Raw genomic sequence first — 14,059 nt, 5'->3', positions numbered from 1 at the left:
AGGGGTCTTGCCTTCTTTGTGGGAATGAGCTTTACTTCCTGTGGGAAGAGAGAGGCTTTATATTGCAGGAGGGAGGGACTTTACTCACAGCGGGGAAGAACTTCATTTTCTATTGGGAAGAGGGAAGGTACAGACTCTATGACGGACAAAAAGGCCCAGTGTCTGTGGGGGAGCTTTACTTTCTGTGGGGGAGGAGCTTTACTTTCTGTAGGTGACGAGCTTTACTCTCTGTGAGAGAGGGGCTTTACTTTCTGAGGGGATGGGCATTATTTTCTGTGGGGGATGGGCTTTACCTTTTGTGAGGGAGGGGCTTTACTTTCTGTGGGGGATGGGCTTTACTTTTTGTGGGCAGGGGCTTTAATTTCTGTGGGGAATGGCCTTCAATTTCTGTGGGGATGGGCTTTACTTTTAGTTGGGAGGAGCTTTACTTTCAGTGGGGGATAAGCTTTACTTTGTTGGGGATTTACTTTCTGTGGGGGATGGGCTTTGCTTTCTGCGGAGGCTTTACGTTCTGAGAGGATAGGCTTTACTTTCTGTGGGAGATGGGCCTTATTTTCTGTGGAGGATGGGCTTTACTTTCTGTGGGGGATGGGCTTTACATTCTGTGGGGATGGGCTTATTTTTTGTGGGAATGGGCTTTACTTTCTGTGGGGGAAGGGCTTTACTTTTTCTGGGGGAGCTTTACTTTCTGTAGGGATGGGCTTTGCTTTTTGTGGGGATGGGCTTTACTTTCTTAGGGGGAGGGGCTTTACTTTCTGTGGTGGATGGCCTTTACTTTCTGTGGTGGAGGGGCTTTACTTTCTGTGGTGGAGGGGCTTTACTTTCTGTGGAGGATGGGCTTTACTTTCTGTGGTGGAGGGGCTTTACTTTCTGTGGAGGATGGGCTTTACTTTCTGTGGTGGAGGGGCTTTACTTTCTGTGGTGGAGGGGCTTTACTTTCTGTGGAGGAGGGGCTTTACTTTCTGTGGGGATGGCCTTCACTTTCTGTGGTGGAGGGGCTTTACTTTCTGTGGGTGATGGCCTTTACTTTCTGTGGGGGAGGGGCTTTACTTTCTGTGGGTGGTGGCCTTTACTTTCTGTGGTGGAGGGGCTTTACTTTCTGTGGGGGAGGGGCTTTACTTTCTGTGGTGGAGGGGCTTTACTTTCTGTGGGGGAGGGGATCTACTTTCTGTGGGTGGAGGAAGGTTGTATTTTCTGGGAGGACGCCACCCACAGTGGGAGGAAACGACTATCACGAGACGAAACTTTGGTGGCCAGATGAAGCGAAACTTTCGTCGTCACGAGACGAAACTTGTTGTCGCCCACATCATACCGTTGGTCACACACAACACGACACAATTGTGACCTGAAGAAACTTTCTGTCACATGAAACGTTCGTGAGACGAAACTTTTTATCACAAGAAACGTTTGTGAGAAGAATCTTTTTATTACAAGAAACGTTTGTCAGAAAACGTTTTATCACAAGAAACGTCTGAGACGAAACTTTTTATCACGTGAAACTTTCGAGAGATGAAACTTTAATCACAAGAAAAGTTTGAGACGAAACTTTGTCACAAAAAACGTTTGCGAGACGAATCTTTTTATTGCAAGAAACGTTTGTGAGAAAACTTTTTATCACAAGAAACGTCCGAGACGAAACTTTTTATCACGTGAAACGTTTAAGACTAAACTTTTTATCACGTGAAACGTTTGTGAGACGAAACTTATCACATGACATGTTTGAGACAAAACTATTTATCATGTGAAACATTTGTGAGACAAAACTTTTTATCACGTGAAACTTTTATGACGAAACTTTTAATCACAAGGAACGTTTGAAACGAAACTTTTTATCACAAGAAACGTTTGAGACGAAACTTTTTATCACAAGAAACGTTTGAGACGAAACTTTTTATCAAGAAACGTTTGAGACGAAACTTTTTATCACGTGAAACGTTTGCGAGACGAAACTTTTTATCACAAGAAACATTTGTGAGACGAAACTTATCACAAGAAACGTTTGAGACGAAACGCTTTATCATGCGAAACATTTGAGACGAAACTTGTCATCACGCGAAACGTTTCAGACGAAACTTATCACAAAAAAACGTTTGTGAGACGAAACCTTTTTGGGTCACACACACAACGAAATTTTCCACGTGACAAAACCATCATCACACGGGACGAAACATGAGTTTCACCAGCAACACAAGGTGTGGCAACCATGATACTATCATATGGGTGGTTTGGGCCTCGCTCCCTCCCTCACACACCCCCGCAAGTGTGGGAGAATAATCCCTTCTATCATTTCCCGTTTAATCACATCCCTTTGGCGATTACCCTTAATCCCTAAAACCTCCCAAGCCCTGACCCCCATCCAAACCCCCTCGCGTATCCAGGCAGTATTAGCGGGGACACAAGGTCACGTGACAGTTGTAATCAATATTGCTAGCCATAGCCAGGGGGGGGGGGGAGGGCAAGACGATAGCTTGGTGCGGGAGGAGGAGGAGGTGGAGCAGCAGCAGCTACTGTCTACCTACCGGCCCAGGCTATTGTATGTCTCCTGGTGTTGAGACACACTAGGGATGGTAGTATGACAATAGCCAGACAGTATCGTAAAGCTACCGTAGCTAGTAGTGTTGTCGTCTCCCGGTACGAACAGTAGGAGAGAATACGATAGCCGGAGTGTGTTATCGCACAGCTGTTGTATTGTAACTATTGCTGTCTCGCGATAGTAACACCAGGGGGGTGTAGTGGGGTACACTATGGGTTTACTGGTGTATATCGCACGGCTACTGCTGGGGTGTGTAGAGAATACGATAGCCTGTGTGTTATCGCACAGTCGTTGTAGCTATTGTTGTCTCGCGATAGTAACACCAGGCGGGGGGGGGGGTGTAGTGGGGTATATCGCAAGGCTACCGTGATCATGGTACACTGCTACACATCGTGCTACACCCAGAGCATCTTAACTGGTCGGTATCTCTCTCGCTACTGTGCAACCAGCCAGCCAACACCAGCGGATTAATATCGTGAATTTCCGGTGGGTATCGTTCAGCGTCGGGGAGAGAGAGATAGATAGATAGATAGATAGAGAGAGAGAGAGAGAGAGAGAGAGAGAGAGAGAGAGAGAGAGAGAGAGAGAGAGAGAGAGAGAGAGAGAGGAGGGACGATATCTTACTGTGGCTATCGTATCTTGCCAGTGGTGAGGGATGATAAGAAGTGATACAGGCAACACTCTGCACTGGGGCTACCACCTCCATCCACCCCCTCCTTACACGAGGACACACACTGAGGATAATGTCTATCGTCTCGGTGTACTGGTGACGATACCTCACACACGAGGACACTCACTGAGGATAATGTCTATCGTCTCTGTGTACTGGTGACGATACCTCACACACGAGGACACTCACTGAGGATAATGTCTATCGTCTCTGTGTAATGGTGACGATACCTCACACACGACGACACCTACTGAGGATAATGTCTATCGTCTCTGTGTAATGGTGACGATACCTTACACACGAGGACACCTACTGAGGATAATGTGTCTATCGTCTCTGTGTACTGGTGACGATACCTTACACACGAGGACACCTACTGAGGATAATGTCTATCGTCTCTGTGTACTGGTGACGATACCTTACACACGAGGACACCTACTGAGGATAATGTCTATCGTCTCTGTGTAATGGTGACGATACCTCACACGAGGACACCTACTGAGGATAATGTCTATCGTCTCTGTGTACTGGTGACGATACCTCACACGAGGACACACACTGAGGACACTGTCTCGCATGAAATTGTGGGGAGAAGGTAAAACGTGGGATGCGCGGTCTCCACTGTCTTTACTGCCATCTATTTTACCAGTGAGGCCCAGTGGAGACACACGCGAGCCACCACTTTAACTGTTCTTCCGCAGTGGCAGCAAGAAAGGGTGGACGATAGCTGACACACGCTACCGCATACACCACCATAACATCCTGGTATCGTGCGGCGACGGTGTATGATACAATATGCTCATCTACCGTAATTAGTGCGAGTGGTACTTTGAAGGTGACGATAGTGTGAGTGGTACTTTGAAGGTGACGATAGTGTGAGTGGTACTTTGAAGGTGACGATAGTGCGAGTGGTACTTTGAAGGTGACGATAGTGTGAGTGGTACTTTGAAGGTGACGATAGTGCGAGTGGTACTTTGAAGGTGACGATAGTGCGAGTGGTACTTTGAGGGTGACGATAGTGCGAGTGGTACTTTGAAGGTGACGATAGTGTGAGTGGTACTTTGAAGGTGACGATAGTGTGAGTGGTACTTTGAAGGTGACGATAGTGCGAGTGGTACTTTGAAGGTGACGATAGTGCGAGTGGTACTTTGAAGGTGACGATAGTGCGAGTGGTACTTTGAGGGTGACGATAGTGTGAGTGGTACTTTGAGGGTGACGATAGTGTGAGTGGTACTTTGAAGGTGACGATAGTGCGAGTGGTACTTTGAGGGTGACGATAGTGCGAGTGGTACTTTGAAGGTGACGATAGTGCGAGTGGTACTTTGAGGGTGACGATAGTGCGAGTGGTACTTTGAGGGTGACGATAGTGCGAGTGGTACTTTGAAGGTGACGATAGTGCGAGTGGTACTTTGAGGGTGACGATAGTGCGAGTGGTACTTTGAGGGTGACGATAGTGCGAGTGGTACTTTGAGGGTGACGATAGTGCGAGTGGTACTTTGAGGGTGACGATAGTGTGAGTGGTACTTTGAGGGTGACGATAGTGCGAGTGGTACTTTGAGGGTGACGATAGTGCGAGTGGTACTTTGAGGGTGACGATAGTGCGAGTGGTACTTTGAGGGTGACGATAGTGCGAGTGGTACTTTGAGGGTGACGATAGTGCGAGTGGTACTTTGAGGGTGACGATAGTGCGAGTGGTACTTTGAGGGTGACGGGCGCTCAAGCCTCCGTCATACCCCAACTAGTTCATATCATATGTACTGACAACATCACCTTCATCATGGTGTCAGTAGCGACAAACGTACCGACGCCTCGGTAGCGAGCACTGTGCTCGGTCATGTACACCTTCTACAAGCAGGTCTTCAGGCTACCCGCACGGATGGTTCAAGACCTGGGGCACCACGAGTGTAGTACACCTCCCCCCGCCCGTACAAGTCCATCTAGGTAATGCATACACCAGGTCACAACCTCCCGCGCCACAGTGGCCCACTAACAACATTCACCACACCTCCAGGTTAACTCCCTGCCCCCTGTAGTGAAGGTCACGGGGGATCATGATAAGTCCCTGCTAGGGACCAATGATCCTTGTAAAACCTCCTCCCTCCCTCCCTGTCTGACAGCTTCCCTGTTAACCATGTGCACTCCGGTTCCGCTGGCGGCATGAACACTCCCGGCGGAGCGGCGCACCCACCCACCCTCACGTGACCCATGGCACGCAGGTCGAGCGTGCTGCCTCGCACAAGACCTGCCAGAGCCGCACCGAGGAGGACCTCGTGACCATTGCAACAATTCTGCCGCACAACTTGTAACGCTTACACATGACAACAACAACATGACACCCACCCACCACTTGTACACCTACACATCCATCCTACAGCTGCTGTATACGCCTATACACAATACAACGTGACACCCACCCACCACTTGTACACCTACACATCCATCCTACAGCTGCTGTATACGCCTATACACAATACAACGTGACACCCACCCACCACTTGTACACCTACACATCCATCCTACAGCTGCTGTATACGCCTATACACAATACATTGGCCGACACCCACCAAACGAAGCTAATAATAACACCAACTGTGTAGTGCATACTTTCTCACAAATCTACATACCACTGCAACGAACCTCACCAAACGATTCTCTCTCTCTCTCTCTCTCTCTCTCTCTCTCTCTCTCTCTCTCTCTCTCTCTCTCAAGCATACACACACACACACACACACACACACACACACACACACACACACACATATATATATATATATATATATATATATATATATATATATATATATATATATATATATATATATATTTTTTTTTTTTTTTTTTTTGCTTTGTCGCTGTCTCCCGCGTTTGCGAGGTAGCGCAAGGAAACAGACGAAAGAAATGGCCCAACCCACCCCCATACACATGTATATACATACGTCCACACACGCAAAATATACATACCTACACAGCTTTCCATGGTTTACCCCAGACGCTTCACATGCCTTGATTCAATCCACTGACAGCACGTCAACCCCGGTATACCACATCGCTCCAATTCACTCTATTCCTTGCCCTCCTTTCACCCTCCTGCATGTTCAGGCCCCGATCACACAAAATCTTTTTCACTCCATCTTTCCACCTCCAATATGGTCTCCCTCTTCTCCTCGTTCCCTCCACCTCCGACACATATATCCTCTTGGTCAATCTTTCCTCACTCATTCTCTCCATGTGACCAAACCATTTCAAAACACCCTCTTCTGCTCTCTCAACCACGCTCTTTTTATTTCCACACATCTCTCTTACCCTTACGTTACTTACTCGATCAAACCACCTCACACCACACATTGTCCTCAAACATCTCATTTCCAGCACATCCATCCTCCTGCGCACAACTCTATCCATAGTCCACGCCTCGCAACCATAAAACATTGTTGGAACCACTATTCCTTCAAACATACCCATTTTTGCTTTCCGAGATAATGTTCTCGACTTCCACACATTCTTCAAGGCTCCCAGAATTTTCGCCCCCTCCCCCACCCTATGATCCACTTCCGCTTCCATGGTTCCATCCGCTGCCAGATCCACTCCCAGATATCTAAAACACTTCACTTCCTCCAGTTTTTCTCCATTCAAACTCACCTCCCAATTGAATTGACCCTCAACCCTACTGTACCTAATAACCTTGCTCTTATTCACATTTACTCTTAACTTTCTTCTTTCACATACTTTACCAAACTCAGTCACCAGCTTCTGCAGTTTCTCACATGAATCAGCCACCAGCGCTGTATCATCAGCGAACAACAACTGACTCACTTCCCAAGCTCTCTCATCCCCAACAGACTTCATACTTGCCCCTCTTTCCAAAACTCTTGCATTCACCTCCCTAACAACCCCATCCATGAATAAATTAAACAACCATGGAGACATCACACACCCCTGCCCCAAACCTAAATTCACTGAGAACCAATCACTTTCCTCTCTTCCTACACGTACACATGCCTTACATCCTCGATAAAAACTTTTCACTGCTTCTAACAACTTGCCTCCCACACCATATATTCTTAATACCTTCCACAGAGCATCTCTATCAACTCTATCATATGCCTTCTCCAGATCCATAAATGCTACATACAAATCCATTTGCTTTTCTAAGTATTTCTCACATACATTCTTCAAAGCAAACACCTGATCCACACATCCTCTACCACTTCTGAAACCACACTGCTCTTCCCCAATCTGATGCTCTGTACATGCCTTCACCCTCTCAATCAATCAATATATATATATATATATATATATATATATATATATATATATATATATATATATATATATATCAATTGACTGCTTTGCTTTGAAGAACATGTGAGAAATATTTAGAGAAAGAGATGGATTGTGGAAAGAGAGAACGTTATCTCAAAGGGAGATGGGTATGTTTGCAGGAATAATGGGCTATAAATAGGGTTGTGTAGAGGAGGGTGTGTGTGTTGGAAATGAAATGCATGAGGACAAAATACTGCATTTGTGAATCTGGAGAAAGTAATGATAGGGTTGACAGAGATGCCTTGTGGAAGGTCTTAAGAATAAGCGGTATGGAAGGAAAGCTTCTAGATGCGATGAGAAGTTTTTATAACGGTGTAAGGCATGTTCCACAGTAAGAAGACAGGAAAGTGAACAGCTCTAACTGAAGGTTGGCCTACGGCAAGTGTGTGTGATGTCACAAAGGCTGTTTAATCTATGGATGAGGTGGTGAGGAAGGTAAATGCGATAGTCTTGGAGATAGGGGCGAGTATGCAGTCTGTAAGGGAGGGAAAGAGCCTGGAAAGTGAGTCAGTTGTTGTTTGCTTATATCACAGCACTGATGGCGGACTCGAGTGAGAAACTGCACAAGTTGGTAAGTTTAAAAGAAGGAAGTTGAGAGTAAATGTGAATAAAAACAAGGTTATTAGGCTTAGCAGGGTTGAGGGTCATGCTAGTTAATAATGCGAGTTTGGAGAAAAATTGGAGGAATTGAAGCGTTTTAGATGCCTGGGAGACATGGCAGCGAATGGAACCATGGAAGCGGAAGTGAGTCATTGGGTGGGTGAGATGAGAAAGGTTCTGAAAGCGCTGAAGAATGTGTGGAAAGAGTACTCATTACCTGGAAGTGCAAAAATGGGTATGTCTGAAGTTACAGTAGTCCCAACATCATACGGATGGAAGGCATGAGGTATAGAGAAGGCTGTACAGAGGAGGGCGGATGTGCTGGAAATGAAATGTCTGAAGACAACATGTGGTGTGAGGTGGTTTGGTCGAGTAAGTATTGAAAGGGTAAGAGATGATGTGTGGTAATACAAAGAGTGTGGGTGAGAGAGCAGAAGAGGATGAACTAAAATCGTTTGGATACATGGAAAGAACGAGTTGACAAAAGGATATATGAGAAAGAAGTGGAAGGAAGAAGGAGAACGGGGAAGCCAAACTGGAGATGCAAAGATGAAGATATAGTGAACTAGAACGATGTGGTATACAGAGGTCGATGTACTTTCGGTGGTATGAACTAAGGCATGTGAAGCGTCCAGGGTAAAGCATGGACAGGTCTGTGAGGCCTGGACGTGGATAGGGAGCTGTGTTCTCGGTGAATTACACATGACAGCTAGACAAGTGATGTGAGCGGCCTTTCTTAGCTTGTTCATGGTGCTACCTTACTAACGCGGGTAACGGTGGTCATGAAAGTATATATATATATATATATATATATATATATATATATATATATATATATATATATATATATACATATATATATATATATACATTTCCCTGACCGGACAAAGGTCATGACCTTGCACCACCAGACTGACCTTTTCAGCCCCGTAAAACACTGGAGTACACGAGATATTATTATACCGTGTTTTATTTTGGTCAACCTTGTGATGGTTCGAGTCCCGGGACGGTGAGTGGGATGGTGGTGTTGTGGTGGTGAAGGGAGGGAAAGGGGGAAGGGTAGGGAGAAGGCAAGAGAGGGAAGGGAAGGGATGGGTGGGTGGGGGAGGGAGAAGGATGACAAAAGGGGAGTTGAGGGGGGTGAGGGAAGAGGTGGGAGAGGGAGGTCACACTTCAAGCCATCATACCAAAGGGTCGTACCGGTGTGTTCAAGGGTCGTGCTACTGTGCTCAAGAGGGTCGTACCGCCGTGCTCAGTACAGCCGTACCGTCGTGCTCAGTACAGCCGTACCGTCGTGCCCTAGGCCAACGTGCCACTATACATGGGGAGGTCACACTATGATAGCCCATAATAAAGAAACGTCTTCCTTAAAAACCTGTCCATACCACGTCTCCAGCCTGTGATGCGTTACAGCTGTAATGTCTGGGGATACAGGTACTGTAGCAAAGGCTGGACAGTACGTGAGGTGTCAGGTGGCGCGATGACGTGGTGCAAGCAGTAAACAGAGGGATAGGACAGGCACTGCTAACAGGAAAGGGGTGGGACAGACACTAATAACGGAAGAATGGAAGGGCAGACACTGTTAACGGTAGGGGGTGGGACAAACTATTAACAGGAAAGGGGAGGGTCAGACACTGTTAACGGGATAAAGAGGAAAAAAAAAACGTCAAAACGGGAGAGACACAATGTTAACAGAAGAGGAAGAGGATAGACAATCTTAACAGGGTTAGGAGAGGGACAGATACTGTAAACCAGGCCAAGCAGGGAGAGGAGTGTGGTGGGTGCGACCTCCAAGGAGGAACAGGATTTGAAGGACTGGGACTTGTATGCTGAACTACGAGAATATCAGGCTGAGAGAGAGAGAGAGAGAGAGAGAGAGAGAGAGAGAGAGAGAGAGAGAGAGAGAGAGAGAGAGAGAGAGAGAGCAAAGTGGGGTATAAGAGGTAAGGCCAGCGCGTAGCACTCGCGTTCATGTCTTCCTTGAGGAACATTTAGTCTCTCTCTGTCTCTCTCTCTCTCTCTCTCTCTCTCTCTCTCTCTCTCTCTCTCTCTCTCACTGTCGCCATGTTCAGTACATGATTACCAACCCTGGCCTCACTAGGACCGAGTGTCAAGTGTACATCACTTTTCATCTTAAATTCTTTCGTAATATTTCCTTACCGTCGTTTCTTTCCTCTCTGTCGGTAGTGAACTGAATCATATACCCAACTCGTCCGCTAAATCTCGCACATCTTACTTGATATCTTCTCTCGGTACATTCCCAGATATTAATGTAGACAAAAGTGTTTCTTCTCGTTCAGCTAGTTTGAAAATACGGGACACCATTCTTGACGGCCTTAATTTTGTGCCAAGCATAAATTATCATATATCATTCTCTTCTTTCTAAGCAGCAAGGTTCGAGTCCTCCTCCTCCGTCGCTCACAACAGTTCATACAATCCAGTCCTTCGCATGTGGGTGGTGGATTCTGAATCCCCTTCCCACTTGTTTATTACCATCTGTTTGACTGGTGAACATACGACGCAGCGGTGATCAATTTCGCTTCTTGTGTACACATTTAAAGAATTTCATCATTCTCTTTCTGTCTCTCGTTGTGAGGGTTCTCCGCTTTCTGTCTCCCGTTGTGAAGGTTCTCCGCTTTCTCACTCTCGCTGTGAGGGTTCTCCGCTTTCTGTCTCCCGTTGTGAAGGTTCTCCGCTTTCTCACTCTCGCTGTGAAGGTTCTCCGCTTTCTGACTATCGTTGTTCTCATTGTCATACCATTCAATATTTGGCTTGACAGTACTATCATATCAGTGTACACATTGGAATCAAGTTTCTCATTGGTGACAACCTCCAAGATGTGTTTTTTTCTCTTCACTTGCCAGTCTTCCAGTGTGGGGTCTTCTGTAGGAAATCACAATACAGTGTCGATCGGTCCAAGAATTTTGTTCATTCCATCAAGTTGTGTTTACCTTTCTCGTCTGATCCTGTTGTCGTACTCATTCTCGTGACGTGTGCACAACATCTTAGTATGATACCTCTGATAACATTATTACACAGAGGCTAATATACAGTGATACTCCAGACACAACATACGCCATTTTAAGACGCGGTTCCACTCACAACCACACTGAATTTTCTGTTCAACTCTAAAGCCACTTTCCGAGTTTATCTTTAATATTGTGTTTGGCTCCATACTCTCATAAAACTGTGTGGGGTGACTTTGTTAAATGCTTTAGCAAAGTTAAGAAAAACGATGTCCATTTTGTTCCCGCGTAACAGTTCTGTTTACATTATTGTTGTGAAGTAAGAGACGAGTTTGTGTACTTTTATTACCACAAACAAACAAACACACACACACATACACACACGTCCCTGTTGGCCTTCATTTATATAACTGATGTGAATCAAATTTCCAGCCTGTGGCTTTTTTTTCCACGTCACTCTTATCATAAACTTTAATTATATTTCTGCTGGACGAATTGGTCTACTCTGCTTTGGCACTACCTTCCCACCTGTCATCATGGACTGGTGTCAATGATGTCAACTTGTGTATATCTGTTACAATAACTTGACCATCGCGTCGTCCCATCACCATCAATAATGGTGATGGTGTCCATCCATAATGGTGATGGTGTCCATCCATAATAATGATGGCGTCCATCAATAATGGTGATGGTGTCCATCCATAATGGTGATGGTGTCCATCAATAATGGTGATGGTGTCCATCAATAATGGTGATGGTGTCCATCAATAATGGTGATGGTGTCCATCAATAATGGTGATGGTGTCCATCATTGTCTGTTTCAGGAAGTAGTTGGGACACGTTCTGGTCTCAATATGGTTCTCCTCTATGTTGGTCAGTAACTGTAATAATGTCACTTTCTATTGCATCAGTATCTGTGTTGACACAAATTCAGTATCTGTCATGATCGTATCATCGTAATGATCACAAATTTCATCATCTGTATAAATTTTATTTTCTTTCTCGATTATCATTTTGGATACTTTCTTCTGGTCGCTTTCTTCATTTCCCCACCCTCTACAAATGGTCCAATCTCATATTCTTTGTTTCATTTCTACATGAGAACCGTGTTCCATGATTTGTATTACTTTCTCTTACTTCGTCTTCTCTTTAATGAGATTTCCATAATTACATGCCAGCATTTATCTTTTTCCTTTCTTTCTTCCCACTATATTTCCTGTGCTTGTTGTACAACTTCATTCATTCACTCATTCTCACTTTCATTCATCCAATGTTTTCTGTCTCTCTCGGCATCTTGCGTTTTTCAGGATTTTATTCATTTTACTGGTATGAATTCTTCAACCATCTGTCCTGTTCTCTTATTTCTCGAAAGAGAGAGAGAGAGAGAGAGAGAGAGAGAGAGAGAGAGAGAGAGAGAGAGAGAGAGAGAGAATTGCTCACATCAACCACTATCTTGTAATGTTGATTTACAACCGTACGTAACATTTACTTTAATGATGTTATGGTACGAGATAGTTGCTGTGTTTCTCCTGTGTCTGTGATACGTGTCATGTCATCTTGTAAAGTGGACGTACTTACTGTAACACTGTCTTGACACATGGATGACTCGTATCAGTTTGAATGGTTGGCATATATATTTTCATGATTTTCCTTAGTAAACTGCCTTTCACTTGCCGATGCATCCTTTCGTGTTTTCTACTTGCACCCTCGTCTGAAATGTGTTCCATTCCTTCCCAGTGTACATGTGCAGCCTGTGGATATGGTCGTTGGTCCTGGGTTTGTCTTTACTCTGCCGTGTTTGTTAGCCATTCATGTTTCATTAAACTCTCCCTAAGCAGTGGTGTGTGTGTGTGTGTGTGTGTGTGTGTGTGTGTGTGTGTGTGTGTGTGTGTGTGTGTGTGTGTGTGTGTTAATATGTTCATTGTTCTATCGAGGGTAATGCTCAACTACATTTACTTCACATTTCGTCTGGGTTATACCCATGGAATACCTTCCATCAAGCATGTAGTTTCTGTGGGTTACTGAACTGCTGAGTCTGCTTCATTATCAGCTCTCTCAGACACTGGTGCATGGTTCCTTGCACTGATACATACTATCTGTAATCAAGCATCAGTCTGGTGACTTCAGTTACTTAGCTTTCTACACTCAGACATAATATCTCATTCTACATTCAGACATAATGTTTCTCATTATACATTCAAACATAATATTTCGCATTCTATTCAGACATATTATTTCTCATTCTACATTCACACACACTATTTCTCATTCTACATTCAGACGTAATAGTTCTCAAATTACATCAAGACATACTATTTCTCATTCTACATTCTGAGCTATTCTATCTGTTGATATACTGTGTATAATACTATTTAACCTATATCTATCGTCTGTATCTCCTATTTGCTTCCATGTGTCTACCCTCATCATCCTGTGTCGTCCGTGTTTTAATCTCATTATTCTCATAGTCATTTTTAGTTCCATCTTGGTCTCCTTTCTTGGCCTTTGTACCCTCTATACTCATTTGATTTCTTCCTTGCGCTTGTAATTCTGTCAAATCTAGAAGGGTCTTTATCTGACCTCAAAATTCAACGTAAAAAAAAAAAAAAATTGACAGCCATAACCCCATTTTACACCCAGCATATCTTTTAGACCCTCTATAACCTACTACTGGATGACTGAACTCGTAGCTATGCGAAAATATGAAGCGTCAAGCGCTTTCGTATAATGACGTGGTCAGGACTGCGTACAGATAGAGAGAACCAGAATATAACATACCAGCCGCCACTGGGCGGGGCTGCCAGGCAAATGAATACAGAAACAGGTGAAGGGATTAGGTCACAGGTCACCCTCGATGACCTCACCTCGCTCAGGGTACAAACTCAGGTTAACCTGTGTTGTGGAAAACATATCTTCATTTTTTTTTCTCTTACAAATTTATCTAATTTATGTATTCTTAACTCATTT

The 14,059-nt window shown here is 44.7% G+C and overlaps 1 protein-coding gene across 1 annotated transcript in view; it reads right to left on the bottom strand.

Moving 5' to 3' along the window:
* The window catches only part of LOC139766043 (muscleblind-like protein 1), a 1,286,706-nt gene that overhangs the window by 879,725 nt on the left and 392,922 nt on the right, over window positions 1–14,059 (bottom strand). The gene's annotated exons all lie outside the window — the stretch shown is intronic.

The sequence above is a fragment of the Panulirus ornatus genome, chromosome 56, assembly GCF_036320965.1.
Source record: "Panulirus ornatus isolate Po-2019 chromosome 56, ASM3632096v1, whole genome shotgun sequence".
NCBI lineage: Eukaryota > Metazoa > Arthropoda > Malacostraca > Decapoda > Palinuridae > Panulirus > Panulirus ornatus.
This window is presented reverse-complemented; position numbering and strand designations above follow the sequence as displayed.